The sequence below is a fragment of the Rousettus aegyptiacus genome, unplaced genomic scaffold (assembly GCF_014176215.1).
Source record: "Rousettus aegyptiacus isolate mRouAeg1 unplaced genomic scaffold, mRouAeg1.p scaffold_m13_p_8, whole genome shotgun sequence".
Lineage (NCBI taxonomy): Eukaryota > Metazoa > Chordata > Mammalia > Chiroptera > Pteropodidae > Rousettus > Rousettus aegyptiacus.
Window position 1 is genome coordinate 94,537,354 of NW_023416311.1, and position 16,895 is coordinate 94,554,248.

The 16,895-nt window shown below is 42.3% G+C and overlaps 1 protein-coding gene across 6 annotated transcripts in view; it reads right to left on the minus strand.

Annotated features, from left to right (window-relative positions):
* Positions 1-16,895, minus strand: part of PDZD2 (PDZ domain containing 2) — a 311,190-nt gene that overhangs the window by 136,917 nt on the left and 157,378 nt on the right. The gene's annotated exons all lie outside the window — the stretch shown is intronic.

Consider the following 16,895-nt stretch of genomic DNA (forward strand, 5'->3'; position numbering starts at 1 on the left):
TAAACGGCATTTTATATGTGAAGTCTCCTAATTATGGTCTCCTGTCTCATTTCCTCTTGGCAGAGCCTTGCTTCCTCAGGTCAAGGCAGACGAATGCCGGACAACAGGAACAGAGTGGAGAGCACGGAAGGCTGGCCAGCCCCCTCGGGAGTCTGTGTCCATCCGCCCATCCTGCCTCGCCTTTCTCAAGAGAGTGGACCCCACCTCAGGCCCAAGCCCTTTGCCTTTCACCTTCAGGTAAAAAAAAGGAGGTCTGACCTCCATCAGCAATAAACGGTGAGCTCTTCACAATTCTGTCTACACGTAGATGGCTTTCTACATAGGAAGGGTAAGAGTCAGCAGATCTGTAATCAGTCCAACTGAGGTCATTTGCATTCATGAGTATTTCCTGACTGTCGAATGCAGTCCCAGGACCACAGAAGGCTGGTTCACCTGTGCTATTTCCACCCGCCTGGAATCCAGAACTGAGAGAAGCCACAAGAGAACACACACCCACCCGTCCCAGACCCTCGCCTGCCGCCATTCTCACAGTTTGCATCGTTAGCTGTGTGCTACATGTCAGCACATCATCGGCTTTTACGTGCATGCTTCCATCTGAGCCCCACAGCAAATCTGAGTAGGAAGCATAGTTACCATTCTCAATTTATATACAAATCCAGTCTGAGAAGCTAAATAACTCACCCAAGGCTACACAGCCAGGACATGGGAGAACTGTGATGAGATTTCCAGACCTTGAAGACAAAAGCGTTAATCACACCAGAGAGAAGATGCTGATCCTGACACTGGATGGTCAGCAGGAAGCGGACCTCCCAGGACAACTTAGAAGTCTGCTGCTGTCTCGCTAGATAAGAGGCTCCCTCGATCCCTGGGACTGACCCCAAAAGCTATCTTGGGTCAGCGGTTTAGCGAATTCCCAAGGAGCTGAGGAAGGCTTGGCTGGGAGAGAGCTGGCTCATCAAGTCTCAGTGTCCACACACAGTGTGTGCTGACATCTCCTTCCCAGGTGACAGGGCACACAGTTCACACCAAAACAACACACACCAGCTGAACTGAGTCTCCGAGGACTGCCAGGCCGGGAGCTTATCGACAACCAGGGTAGAAGGTGGGCACTCGGCTTCTTCACGGGACCCCGGGACAGAACAGCTCTCAGAACTCATGGCAGGGCCCCCGCCTCTAGGGGCAGACACAACACACACACACACACACAAAACAATGGTCACGCAAAACGAGACATTATGTTATTTGACTGTTTCTTACATGTCTCTTCTGTACTTAGTAGATTGTGATTTGTTGGTAGTTGAGGACTTCAGGCACTCCACTTCTCTATCTGACCTAATGCCAAAGAAAACATTTCCCACCGATAGAAGGCTCTGGATAACTCTGGAGGAACATAAGGCGTCTTGAGGTCAGTCGGAATTGGGGATCTCGGCTACAACTCTAGCCAGTGTTTCCTTTGAACACGCATTACTCCTGACTTCCAGCTGAACCTCAGATAGCGTGGAGGGGTGACCAAGGGGATGTGCAGCTCTCCGAAAGCTGGAAGGACAACGTGTTCACCCTGAGCGCTGGGGAAGTGCCGCAGAGGCGACCTGAGCAGCCCCAGCTGCCTGCGGATTCTCCGGAGGCAGGAAGGCGGTTTTCCAGCCGTGATAACGACCCTCGAGGCTCCCTTCCCAGAAATACCTTTTGCATTAGCCTGTAGAGTCCTGGGGACCTCAATTCTGGGGTGCGAGTTAGTCCACTGGTTTGGATGTTACTACAGAATGTGTTTTAAAACATGAATTCGTTTCTGTAGGAGGGAAAATATTTTAACCCCGCATTTTTCATACAGGAGGGAAAAAAATCTTATCAGAGCCGTGTGTCCATATACCACATTTTGAGTAATATTGATTTAAGAAGGTAATTTAAAAAAAAAATTTACTAAACATATTGGGGTGACATTTGTTAATAAATTATATAGGTTTCAAGTGTAAAATTTTAATATATTATTTGTATATTGCGCTGCGTGTTCACCACCCAAAGTCAAATATTCTTCTGTCACCGTAATTTGACCCCCCTTTACCCTTTTCTACCTCCCCTCTACCCAAGAAGATAAAACCTTATTTTATTGTTGTATCTCTCAGTTGTAAATTATTGCTGCAAAAGGGGAGTTTTTTCTTAGTAACTGGCAAAATACTTGTCAAAAGATAACTGTAATGAATAGTATTAAAAAACGTATGCATCTAAGGAGTTAGAAACCATTGTGTGAGAATCATAGCTTTAATCTACTTAACAGCCTCTATCCAATCAATATACAGCCCCAGCACAGGGCTTGGCACACAGTAGGTATTCAATAACATTTTTTGAGTAGATGAATTGTCTGTGATTCATCACATAGAGGCAGGAGCTGGGTAAAGTATAAAATACAAAATACTGCCAGGGTGAGCGAGCCCAGGCAGACACCAAGCTGTGACCCTGGGCAGTGTGGTTTAAGAAAGAACAAGAGAAAATCGAATAGGAATTTCATGAGGCAATTAAGCCACTTAGGATGGGCTCACTGCCCATGGTCACCACCAGGAAACAAGTGGATGAGGACTAACAAACCCCTTCTTTGCCCCAATGATGCCATTCTGGACACATACGCTCTGTGCCTAGCATACTGTAGTTATTTACCTTTCCAACACAGCACCTGGGAGGTGCCAGAGAGAAGGTCAGAGGCAAGCCTGGTCCCATAGAAGTGGCAGAATTTGTAGTCAGCCAATTCTGGATCCTACTAGTGATTGCCTCTTCGTCCTTGGGTACATTTCTTAAATTCCAACTTTCAGTCTCCTCATTAGTAAAACAACAAATAGCTATCTCGCAGTGTTGTTGGAAGGATTACACATGAGAATGTCTGCAAAAGCCACTGGCACATTGTTGGTGGTTAATAAAGCTAGGGCCCTCGCAAGGGCAGAAGGACAGAGCCATTAACCACAGTGAGAAAGAAAGGAAAAATTCAGGATGTAAAAAAGTCCTACGGCCGGGAAATAAACACAAAACTTTTGGATGGGGTTGGGAGCAGACTCTAAGTGAAGGAAAAGGTAGAGCTGCCTTCTAAAGGGTGGCGTGTTTATTTCGTGGCTGAGTGAAAAACACAGGAAGAGGATGTAACACCTGTTCATAAAAGGTTCCAGGCAGAATTTAAAGTCGTTCCATTGGCCTGGGCAAATCAGAAGATCATCTTTCTGACGAATCCCAACAGAAGACATGTTGGTGAGCTGAAAGCGACTTGGCGAGAGAAAAGCCGGGAAGGGTAGATTGAAGCATTTGTGCTACCAGGAAAGTGAACCAAGCTTGGGGGGGATGAGACAGGTCCTGGAAGAGCCTCCAGTATGAGCTACCCTTGACCCTCGTTTAGGATTCACTGAACTGTGAGCAGTGCCACGTGGGTACTAGAGGAGTCGTGGGGATCACTCCATGAATTATATAAATGTCTAACCACTATGCTGTTCACCCGAAACAAATATAAAATATACTGAATCTCAACTGTAATTGAAAAATAAAAATAATTTTTAAAATGTTGAATATGAATAAAAAAAGATTCATTGAACTGAGGATAGAGCCATTCTCAGGACATTGCCATTCAATCCTTCAGGTCATACCAGCTCACCCTAAACTTAATTTCAGGCTACAGTAAAACCATAATAGAATGAAATCAGCATATACTATGATTATAACTATGTTATTAGAATATGCCTGCAGACAGGGGTCTAGAAAAGCTTGAAAAGCAAAAATGAGTCGACATGAATTGGGAATTTTCCCTTTTAAAATTATTTGAAAAATTGTTATGATTTTATTAGTGCAATACATAAAAGCTAGGAAGGGAAAAAATGTCAAGTCAGAAACAGCCCAGTCTCATCCATGCCACTTAGCCTGTGGCAGGAGAATTCGGACTGAGACCATTGTTGAAATCGTATACTATATGTCACGCCTGGCTTCCAATCCATTCCACAGTAAGCCGGACCAGACAGGGCTGCAGCCTATCAAGTCTAGAGCTTCAGGGACTGAAAGGCTCAAAACTAAATTTCTTTCAGTCAAAACATTAATGCAAATCTCACCCATATGCAGCACCCTTATAATGCATTATGCTGATCCCAAACTAGACCCAAAAAATTCTGGTCTATAAAACTTCATGCTAATACCTAAATCTATGTTTTCTCTCCATTTGGTTTTAAATTTTTAGTAGCTCCATAGCACACAGACACACACAAACACACACATACACTTCCCTGGCTGAGGAACTAAACAGTCCCCTGTCTAGGGAGAATAGGATGAGAACCTACACAACCTGACTTTGAGCCTAAGATGGACTTCAGACATAACTGATCTCTTTACATCTACTTCCCAGGAAAGTCATCCATACCCATGAGAATTCATTACCCACATATTTAAGGTTTTCACTACACACACCATGGTCAATGTTGGACTAGATAGAATTTGGATTTAGGATGGATTCAAGGAAGGCTCCTGGAACATACAGTCTTTTCCAATATGTAACTCAACCAAGGCCTACACAAATAACCCCAAGGGCAAGCAAGTTGCAAGGTCCCACCTGGTCAATGGATGCCTCTGCTTCCTTCTAAAAAACCCTTCCTTACCCCTCCATTGACTCCCCCAGTCCCAATATCTGGTTCCTACTGTTTCAGCATTTATTCTGTAGCATTATACTTGCCTATACACCTGTCTTCCTGTCAGACTGTGAATTCCTTGAGAGAAGAAACCAGATCTTCTTTACCTATGTGTATCCAACTCAAGCACAATGCCTGGCACACAGAGATGATTCATTTGCCCGTCTTCCTTGGGGCATCCTGATTTAAATGGTTGCCCAGGTGTAATTATTAGTGTTCCCTTTCACTCATCAAAGTGCATTGTTATATATGATAAATCCTATGACCACCCTATCAACAAACAGTAGATGAATGTTGGCTGCTGGTTTTATGACATTTCTTTGCTCATTTTTACAGCCATCTCCCCATTATTTGCTGTGGTTATTTTAGGCACACAGGCAGGTAGATGGGTAGGCGGGTAGGAGATGAACAGACTGACTCTGAGAAGCAGGTAACCAGAAATTAGTTTTGATAAGCATTTGAAAGCACGACGGTAGCTTCGATTTGTCACAGCGGATTCCCCTTCTAATTATCTAGTCAATGCTTTCATAATAGCAAAGGACTCTGCTTCCTCTGAACACACTGGCATGGCCTGGGCACTGGGCAAGGCTAGCACCGGATGGAGTGTGCTGGTGGCCCTGGGAAAGCCACGCTGCCTTTAAATCCACACCAGGATTAGTGAGAGTCGATGGCATTGGCCAGTGTTCACCGTTCCAAACCAAACGGCACTGCTGCATGGCCCAGCACCCTGTCCGCGAGGCCACCCCTCTCAACAGAGGCCCCTCAGAAATAGAAAACTCCTGAAGCTTTGCTCATGGTCCTCAAGGATGGACTAGCAAGAACCAGAGAAGGTGAGGTGGAGCTGGAACAGACTCGGCGTTGAGGGTTCTGGTTTACACAGCAGCAAGGGGCACATTAACGCAGTTGTCAGAAGCAACGATAAAATCAGGATTATGCAAGTGTCTGCCATTTGTCCCACGGTCTGGCCTTTTTACAGCCCAGGAAGGATAGGAAACTAGAACCACAAGTCTCCACAGGGCCTTCCCCACTTGTAATTGGCACATACAGGGCCACATAAAGAAGGCCGGAGGGGAGGGGAGCATTCCACCTGTCTGGCCTGTTTCCTCTGGTTCCCGAGACACTCCTCCAAGGATTTAGGGACCTGGAGGGATTTCCTAACTCTCACTGCTCATTAAGCCTGTTTGATTTTAAAGGAGAAGATTAAATACACAGCCCACAGCCAATGCTCCAGATGTTAAGCAAGCCTTCCTTTGCGGTTGGGGTCCCCTGCTAAGCAGTGCTTCTAATTAACATTCAGAGCTGGGCTCTGCGGGGCTGTCAGAGGTGGGAGTTGATGCAGAAGGGGCTCTGGCCCCAGTCCCAGCTCTGCTGTCTTTATCGGATCCAAACCCCTCCTCTGGCTTCTCTGGGTCTTGGTTTCTTCATTATTCCCTCCTGGAAATGCACTATCTATCAGACCTCCGCCCCGCAAAAACCAGGCTGTGAAAATCAAAGTTCTCCAGAAAAGGTATCAACGCTCCCCCCAGAACTGCGCTGTCCAACATGACACCCGCTTGCCATGTGCCACTCTTTAAGCTTGAGCTAATGAAAATTTAAAATTCAAGTCTTCGATGACACTAGTCACAATCCAAGGGCTCAGTAGCCACATGTGGCTTTTGGCTACCATAGTGGCTGCCTCAGAAAGAGAACATCGCCATCATCTGCAAAGTTCTATTGCACAGCACTGCTGCCAAGCCTTACATTTCTTCATAAAAAAAAAAAAAAAAAAAAAAAAACTGAAAACAACCTACCAGCCCTTGTCGAATGCTCGGGAAGGCAGCCGTCCATGTGTGTTTCAATGCCAAAAGAGAGAGAGGCTCTTCATACTGACACAGTAGGGCCACAGCCTGGCTCTCTTCCAAATTCTTCAAAGAAAGCGACAGTTTTTCTTCCCAATGCATAAAACAGGCCCTGGCCCATGAGGGAGACTTTGCTCCCATAGGCCCCCCTGCCCGTCATACCCTCAGATCTAATCTATTATTTACGTGTTCCTACTTTTAAGAAAATGCATGTTTGAATATTCTCTCAACAAAAGTGTCAGGTCTGTGCAAATCCAGGGACCAGGGAGACCCAGTCACTCCCTTCCCATCAGGCCTTTCCACAGGGCACACAAAAAAATGGCCAACTTGAAATATGAACAAAACAAAAGGACACACTCTTCCCCAGGGGCCAAGTGTTAAAAGCATTCCGAAGAAAATGGCCCCAAGCGGAAGCCCCTCCCCTCCAATCTGCTCCTCAATCTGCCAAGGATTTATTGGCTCTTGAAGTAAATTAATCAATTGCCAAGAGAAAGGAAAACTATGGCTCCAATGTAAATACTTGTTGGTAACAATCCTTCAGTGTGACACTTCAGATTTCAAGTGGCTGGGTAGCCTTCTGAATGCCTCATTAAATGGCAACTTTATAGCATTAGAGGAAAAGGCTCTGGGATTTTCTGTACAAATGTATAAATCAATCTTTTCAAAGACAAACAATAGAACAATTCACAAAATATGTGTGATGGGGGAATGGGGAGGAGGCGCACACAAACTTGAGGAAGGAGAAACTGAGAAGCAGGCAGAGGTTGGTCTCGAGTTGTTTCTGTCTTTAGGGTTTAACTTGACTTGACTCAAGACATTTCCATTTGCCCAATATTTGTTTATCCATCATCGAATGGGGCTGCGCTCCAAGATGGTGAGGTCCTAGGCCCTGTGCGCAAGTGTGTGTGAGTGAGTGTGAGTGTGTGTGTGTGTGAGAGAGAGAGAGACAGACAGACAGACTGAGATCTCAGACTGTGTCTTTGTCCACCTTCCCATTCCTCATAGCATTTATCATAAAGATTTCCAGGTAGCAGACAAATCACTCAAGCTTACCGACTTCTCTCAGTGACTGATTTTGTGTTAAGAAAAGCCGTATCATCAAAGGTGGTCACCGATCACCCTCTGTTCCCAGCCACTATAGTGATGCTTGGAAAAACACTCACCCTCCAATCCCCGTGCCCCAATAATGTAACATGCCTTGTAGAGTATAAACCAGCAAATTTACAATGAAACCCAAAAGGAGACCAATTGGGTCTTGACCAACCCAACCTGATTTTCTTGTTGAGGAAAGTTTCCATGAGCTTTCTCTGCTCCACTGAAATCCCATTGCTCTAAATGGACCAAAACGGCTGCGCCCCTGAAACCCAGGCTGGGAAAACAGAGCTACTTCCTGCTGATAGGCCCCCAAACACCACTGTGTGTTTGAGGTTAATCCCACCCTCACTGCCCTTCAGCTAAGCAGGCTTTCAAAGCTATGTGTGACTCCCCAGGAGCCTGATCCATTTTATTTTTCCTTTAGAAAAAGCTTTAAAACACACACACACACACACACACACACACACACACACACAACTGACGGCTGAAACCAAAGAGCAGACGAGTTCTGAAATACAGTCTATGTACAGCGACTCTCTGCATTTGTGCCGGCGTTAATCTCAACCGTCTTCCTAATTGGCAGTTCTCTGGATAGCTATACTTAATTTTGTCAGATTCCTATGAAAAAATCAGCCCCATTGTCCCTAAAAAACAATGGTCGGCTGATGACAAGCACAGAGAGACAGAGGACGCCCACTCTGCACATCTCTGGAACGGTACTTTTCTGCTGTTAAGATGGGTCCTATTGGAAAAGCTGCCATCTTGGTAGTCCCCCTCCATCGAGTCGGCTTCTCTGTCTCGAAAAGCAAAACAACAACAGAGCGTGTAGATTTGTGAAAACTGCTCACAGACTCCTACTGTGGTCCCTCCACCAAGGCCGTAAGTCCCTCCTCCAGAGGGTCCCCAGGGCACCCAGTTTACTGCAAAGAATTTTTGAGCCAAGAGTCATTTTCCTAATACAATTCCCACTCTGTCATTGCCTCTGCATTCACCCCATGTGTTGTGGGGTGTGCGTGTGTGCGTGTAATCTGCTTCAAGTCCGTATTTAAAATATCTACCCTTCAAAGGGCTTGTGGAATTTCCAGAATGTATCAGAGTGGTCAATACACAGAAATCCAAAATAAGAATGAGTTCAGCTCATAACAAAAGTGTGAGGACTCAGGAGCAGAAGGAATATGCCCATCCAAGCACTCACGAGGCTACAGCCTAGTATTAAGTGCTGAATCCAGTAGGCATTCAAGAGTCTTTGACAGGACCTACTTGATGCATTAGTACCGCTAGGCTTAGTGCATGGGAGTCACTTGGTCCTAGTGCAAGAATAAAATTCCACCACAAGGGCCGGGGACATGGTAGAGGGCCCGCACTTGACAACATGCTTCACAGAAGCAGTTTCCTGTGAGAGGCTGCTGGTCCCCTGCCAACTCACAGTTCTCAGAAGGGTGGAAGGGCAAAAGGAGGAATTTCTCCGGCTGGCAGACCCTCAACATGAGAGGAAAGAGGACGGGAGTTTGGGCAAGCTGGGAGGAAGGAGTGGCAAGGAAGGGAGGGGCCAACGGGAGGTACATCAATGACTTGGCGATGGCAGATCGAACCAAACCAAACCTTTGGAGTCGCTGCCAGTCTTAGAGTCCGTCTAGCGTATTGACACGCTTTAAACGAAAGTGTTGTTAATTGCTTAAGATATATACGGACACATTCTTTATGTTAGTCTATATAGATAAGCTTTAATCTCCTTAATTCTACTCTCCTCCCCTCATATAACCATAATTTGTTTTTCGGCTACACTTTTTGGATGCAGTATTTACATCCTGTTACATTCACATAGAAAACAAATATGTATCACTTTACCTAAAAGGCCACATAGCTGTATGTATCATTCTACTCTGTACTTTTCTATTTAACAAGATAGTTCTATCCTCACAAAGAGACCCCCTCACCTTGTCAAAACTGCTTTGTAGTGTTCTACAATGTGGATTTACCATATTTTGTTTATTCACTCTCCTACTGATGTTTAATTTTCATTTTCACCCTTTTCAAACAGGTCTGGAGCAAATATATATTCAAATGCAAGTATTTCACTAGAATACAGTTCTAGAAGTAAAATAACTGAGTCAAAGAATACGTACAAACTACCTGTGACGAGTCCGACTCCCGCTGACAGCATTTGAATACAGTGGCCCACCCTTATCCAAAGTTTCACTTTCCAAGGTTTCAGTTACCCATGGTCAACCTCCATCCGAAAACATTAAATGGAAAATTCCAGAAATAAACAGTTCATAAGTTTTCAATTCCATGCTGTTCTGAGTGGTGTGATGAAATCTCTCACTGTCCCACTGGATCCCACCCGGGATGTGAATCATTCCTTTGTCCAGCATCTCCATTAGCCACTTAATAGCCCTCTGGGTTATCACACTGACTGGCATAGTACTGCATGCAGCGCTTGTGTTCAAGTAATGGCCCTAAAGTGCAAGAGGAATGATGCTGGCAATTTCGATGTGCCAAAGAAAAGCTGTAACGTTCTTCATTTAAGTGAAAGGGTATGTATATGCAGGAAAAAAAACATAGTATATATAGGGTACCATCCATGGTTTCAGGCATCCACTGGAGGTCTCAGAAAGTAAACCCCTGGATAAGGGGGACCACTGTTCTCATCTCTCTAAGTCTTCCCACACCTGATTCAACCATGCTTTTCATTTTTGCCTAAATCTAACCTTAACTCTGACATTGTGCAGATGGTCAGTGGAAAAAAGAATCTATTTTAATTTGTATTTCCCTGATTATCTAAGAGATCAAGCATTTTGTCTTATCTTTATTGGATATTTGCATTTTTTCTTCTGTGAGTTGCCATTTCACACATTCTGTCCATTTGTCTTTTGAGTTATTTGTACTTTTCTTCTCATAAATTTATAGGTTTTAATATGTTCTATTAATCTATTGCTATATTTTATTTGTACTTTTCTCTGCTTTTTTAAAAGTTTGCTTGTGACATTTCCCTTCAAACAAGGTAGTTTTCCCTGAACAATACAGTGGCTTAAGCTGTTCTTTTCAGCCAGAGAACCCTCTCTTCAAACCAAGGGAACCCCAATGACACACAGACAACGGTAGAACTGTTCGAAGAACTGAATCAGCCTCCTAAGGTCCCCCTGACTTCTTTGGTCCTTATTCTGAGGGGTCCCTCAGAGTTCTCAAGAGCAGAGTCTGAAACCAGAGATTCAGTCCAACCCCCTCATGCAACGAATGAAGAGACGCAGGATAAGAGCCAGTCAAGGGATGAACTTGAGACCGCCAGACAGAAATAAGACCAGAACTAAGGTCTCCAGTCTGTTTCTGTGAACCCAGCACAACATTTAAATTACAGAGGGCATATTAATTCCAATTTGATCTGACAACAAAACTCAGCTATTCGTGGACTGTTCTCCCATCAACGAAAAAGAAAGTAACCCACTAATAAAATAAACCGAGATAATTTTCACTCAAAAGCTCGTTAAAAAAAAATTTACCACTGCTTTCTAGTTATTTATTACTGTGTTAACTTCCTGTCTCTCCCCACTAAAATATAAGCCAAACGAGAGCATGGTAACTTTGTCCTTCTCTCTGGACTTGTAAAATTATAGGTTTCAATAAATATTTACTTCCCAAGGTATTCACTACAGCTAAAAACAAGCAGAAAATGATCTAATTTGCAGTTTAAAAAATTTTCAGCTGCATTTATCAATTCTGCTAGAACAGGTACCCATTAGTAGGTGGCCTAAAAAAGTGGGAATGCAGGGAGGACTATCTGGATAATCTAAATGGAATCACTGAGAGCAATACCACTGAACACATGACCACCCCCCTCCTCCCTCCTCTTTATGGAATTCTTTAGGCTTCTGGTTGTCATGCCTGTGTTTCCCAGGACACCTAGCACTTGAAGGCCACTTTGCAAAAACCTCACCTGAGCTGGAGGCAGCTTGAGTCAGCTGTGTTCCTGTCTGAGGTACTTTCTCTCACCTGCTGGAGCACTGATTACCAACTGTGGGAACTTGAGGAGGCTAACTATTGAGGGACCCAACTTGCCAGTTCCTCCTCTGTAAAGTGGACACAGTAAGAGGCCTCTGCATCTTCTAGGTTTTCAAGGTGCTTCGTGTCAATGTATGTATGTTGTTTAACATGATTCCACACATATGGCATCACTGGAGTTTGCTTTAGCAATTAAGATGGTCTACAGAGCTGTCAAAATTTAGGATGGGTTTTGCAAGCCCAGGATGAAGGGAAAGAGACAGACTAAACCCTGTTAAATATAAGGAAATGGAAGGAGCTGAGCCAGCATTATTAAAAACACATTCCTGAGAGGATAACACTAATTTACAGAGCAAGTGAAACGGTCGTAGACCTCCTGGACCGCAGAGGGAAGGACTGATGGAGAGGCTTCAGTTAAACACCAACCTGCTGATTAGAGATCCCAGTCCCAAACCATAGCCAGAGGCCACCATCTCGGTGTCTGAAATGTTAGGAGTTCATGTTTACTCCACTTGGCTGCAGGGACATTCACAGCTTCCATCTGCTCCCGGGGCGGGCACAAAGAATGTGTTCTGGCCCAGGCCCACCCCGCCAGGGAACAATAACCATTTCATACATTGGAATTTAGTTACAGGGCTATGAGTGCCCGATAGCCAATCAAAATCGAGTTCCTGCAGATCAGATTTTGATCTCTGCAAATGAGGATACTGGCTAAAGCCACCCTGGTAAAGCGAACAAAGGGCAAACGATCTGTTCGGAAATTTTGGACGTGTTGCTTCCTATCCGTTCTCAGAGATGGTGACCAAAGCAGTGATGAAAGGCACGGGAGAGTGGGATGTTGACACCCGGGCCATTCGTGTGTCATGGGTTTTGACACATCTGAAAAGATGTAAATAACAGGAGAAAAATCTTTGCATTGGCCGAAGCAGGAAGCCCCTCTATGGATTTTAATATGAAGCATAAACAAAAACACCTGTCACTACCCTGGTCTTTTAAAGTCAGGTGCTGCTGGAGAAAGGGTGAGCAGTCTCAGAATCGACTTCTAGCAGAGTTGAAATCATACCCAGAGGTTTATCACACACAGAGATCAGTCTGGTCACTGGAGTCACCTTTCTTTTCATCTGGGGGGGGGGAGATTTTACTTGACAAAGATACTGAAGATAAATAGGAAGGCTAAGTAGAAAAAAAAAAAGAAACATTTTAAAACCTGCTTTGAAAAGAAAAATATCCCCAATCCCTAGAGATCTCTGAATGCTGCAGAGGGGAGAGGAAAAAGGAAGATGGCGACTGACATGAAGGCAGGAGACCAAGTCGACACGCCACGTTTCGACCTGCGCTATGGTGCGAGGCGTGGTCCCCCCCCAGTGAGATGGTTACAGTGAACACAGTACAGCATTTCAAGAGAAAAGCTCAACTTTCTGGTGAAGCACTACTAAGTCTAAACTAGTAGTAATCTTCTGCTTCCCCTCAGAAAGATTCCGAAGTATATGGAGCTTAAAAATGCAGTAATAATCTCTCACAATAATTAATAGTTAACAGGTATTGAAAGCTTAAGGGCCAGGTACATGCAATAACTCACTAAAGCCTCACAACTCCACATGAATAGATATTACTATTCCCTCTATTAAAAAAAAATACAGACACAGATAGCATCCAAGGTTATATAGATATGATAATAAAGGAATCTGGGCAGTCTGGCATCAGAACACAATGGTCTGAAAAGCTGCATATACATTGAAATTTTGTAAGAACTGAATTTGAGACCATACCTGGTCACCGCCCAGAATTGGTGCTCCACTGTCTAATTTCATCTTTATGTCCCTTGGCACACGACCCAAATTGAATCAAGGCTCTCTGTGTTACATTAGGCTCAGGGCACTTTGTGGAATCGTGGATGACAATGTAATTATAAAGTTTATAATTCAAAACAGTAGTGAAGACTTGCAGTTGGTGTTTTACATTTAATTATCAAGACCAATCTCCAAGCAATTAGAATAGGAGGATGTTGCAGGATTGCTGGAAATAAAAATCAAAGATCAATAGTACTCCTTTACAACAACGGTAACCAAATAAAATATTTGAAAGAAAAAAAATTGACTTCCATAGCAACCTAAACTATAAAGTAGATAGGCAAAAGTCTAAAAGCAAAGTCCGTAAGATAGTATAAAAGTATGTTGAAGGATACTAAAAATAGATTTGGAATAAGGAGAGTGATAAACCTTGTTTATGGAGAGGGGAAGATGACATTTTAAAAATGTCAACATTTATCAATTAATAACTTCAGCGAAATTCTAAAAAGATCTCGACAAGAATTCTGAGAAACTTAAACAATATTTTAATATTTATATGGGAGAGTAGAGGACTAAGAATAACTAAGACAATTTTGAAAAAGAAGTACAGTGAGTGTATTAAAACACATTGGAAAATTATAGTAATTAAGACATTGCGATATTGACACAGGAATAGATAAATCATCAGAAAGGAATACAGAGCCCTGAAACCAACCTATACATTTTTAGGGACTATATGATAATATAGGGGTGGGAGGGCAAAGGCATGGTAATCACTGTGGTTGATTTATAAACCATTTGAAATTTCATCTATCCTAAATTTTTCTCTTTAGAGTGAGGTTTAGATCAAATTATATACTTTCCACATGAATGCAGAAAAAAATTACTGAAAGAAAAATATAGGATATAGAAGAGGTAGAGTTTTCTTAAAACGAAAAAACCATTTAAAATAAATGACTCCATCGGCATGGCCAGATCTCAAAAAGGAAAAAAATGTAGAATATAAAAAGCGAGATGCAACATGATACCATTTATGTCAGTTTAAATACACATAAAGATGCATATGTTTATCTATAAATAAATTACAGTATTTAAACATCAAAACTTAGTCTGGAAGGATAAGCACAAATGGAGTGAAATGAAATGAAGGGTGAAGGGAATTTTAAGTTATGACTAATTTTTTGCTTATACAAAGCCTTAAAGACAAATCTGGTAAAATACCAATGGCTATTAAATCTGAGTGGCAGAGATACGGAGGCTTATTAAGATTATTTTGCATTTACTATATCTTCTAAGTGTTTTTTAAAAAATTCTCAGAACTCAAATGTTAAATGTAGAATTTCATCATTAACCTCCCTATCAAGCCATGAGTATAGCTTATCTATAGGCTTATCATCTCTGTAATTTTATTCATGCCTCGAAATACAGAATATAAACAGGGCAGACTAATAAATGGAGTTATCGATCCCAACTGCGGTTAATTTTATGTGTCACCTGGCTAGACTCTGGTGCCCAGATTTTTGGTCAAACACTAGCTTACATGTTGCTGTGAAGGTATTTTCTTTTTTAGATGTGATTAACATTTAAATCAGTAGACATTTTGTGAAGCAGCTTACTCTCCACAACGGGGGTGGGCCTCATCCAATCAACTGAGGGCCATAAGATAAAAGAGACTGAGGTTTCCTAAAGGAGATGAAATTGTCCTGAACACTGCAACAAATGTGTTCCTATGTACTAACAATGAAATATCAGAAAAATAAACAATTCCGTTTGCAATTGCAACAAAAAGATAAAATACTTAGGAATTAATAAAGGAGGTTAAGGACCTATACATTGGAAACTATGAGACATGGTTAAAAAATTGAAGAAGACGCTAAGAAATGGAAAAATATTCTCTGTTCATCGGGAAGAATCAACATAGTTAAAATGGTCATATTACCTAAAGCAATATACAGATTTAATGCAATTGCCATTAAACTCCCAATGGTGTTTTTCAAAGAAACAGAACAAAAAATTATCGTATTTGTATTGAACCACAAAAGACCTTGAATAGCCAAAGCAATCTTGAGAAAAAAAGGACAAAGCCAGATATATCACACAACTTGACTTCAGATTATACTACGAAGCAACAATATTCAAAACAGTATGGTAATGGCAGACAAAGAGATACGTAGGCCGATGAAACAGAACTAAGAATGCAGAAATAAACTCATGCAATACACGGGCAATTAATTTTCAACAAAGGAGCCAAAAATATATAATGGAGAAAGGAAAGACTCTTCAATAAATGGTGTTGGGGAAATTAGAAAGCTGTATGCAAAAGAATGAAACTAAACTTTCAGATGACACTATACACAATTAACTCGAAATGGATTAAAGACTTAAATATAAGACTTGAAACAATAAAATGCACAGAAGAAAATATAGGCCTTGATCTAAAGTTATGGGCCTTGGTCTCAGGGAGGTTTTTGTAAGCTTGACCCGAAAGGCAAGGTAAATAAAAGTAAAAATAAATAAATGGGACTATAACAACCTAGAAAGCTTTTGCACAGCAAAAGAAACCATCAACAAAACAAAAAAGTGACTAATCTAATGGGAGAAGATAGTTGCAAAGAACACCTCCAGTAAGGGGCTAATATCCAAAATGTATAAAAACTCACACAACTCAGCAACAACAACAACAAAAAACCCAAACAATCCAATTAAAAAGTAGGCAAAGATATGAGGAGACACTTGCCCCAAGCAGACACACAAATGACCAACAGATATACGACATGTTCAATTTTACTAGCTGTTAGAGAAATGCCAATCAAAACCACAATGAGATACCACCTCATACCATAAAAATGGCTATTATCAACAAGGCAAGTAATAAGTGTTGGAGAGGTTGTGGGGAAAAGGGAACCCTCATACACTGCTGGTGGAAATGCAAATCAACACACCCACAAAGGAAAACTGTATGACGATTCCTCGAAAAATGAAGAATAGAGATACCACATGATCCAGCAATCCCTCTTCTGGGTATCTACCTGAAAAATGTGAAAACATTTATTTGTAAAGATCTAGCTTTGTTCATGGAAGGCAAGGCATGGAAACAACCTACGTGTCCTTGATGGGCAGCTGGATAAAGAAAATGTGGTACCCAATAGAATACTACTCACTCAGTCATAAGGAAGGATGAAATGCTACCATTTGCAACAACATAGATGGATCTTGAGAGTATCATGCTAAGCAAAATAAGGTAGGTGCAAAAGGACAAGAACTATTAGATTTCACTCATATATCAGATATAAAACAGAAAGCAACACATGAACAAACAAAACCAAAAAACTCGAAAACGGAGATACCAATATGGTAGTTACCAGAGGAAAAGGGGGTAGGGGGAGACTGAGGGTAAAGAGGGTCAAATGTATGGTGACAGAAGACTAGATTCTGCGTGGTGAGCACACAATGCAATATACAGATGATGCATTATAGAACTGTACACATGAAACATATAATTAACCAATGTTCCTCCAGTGAATTTT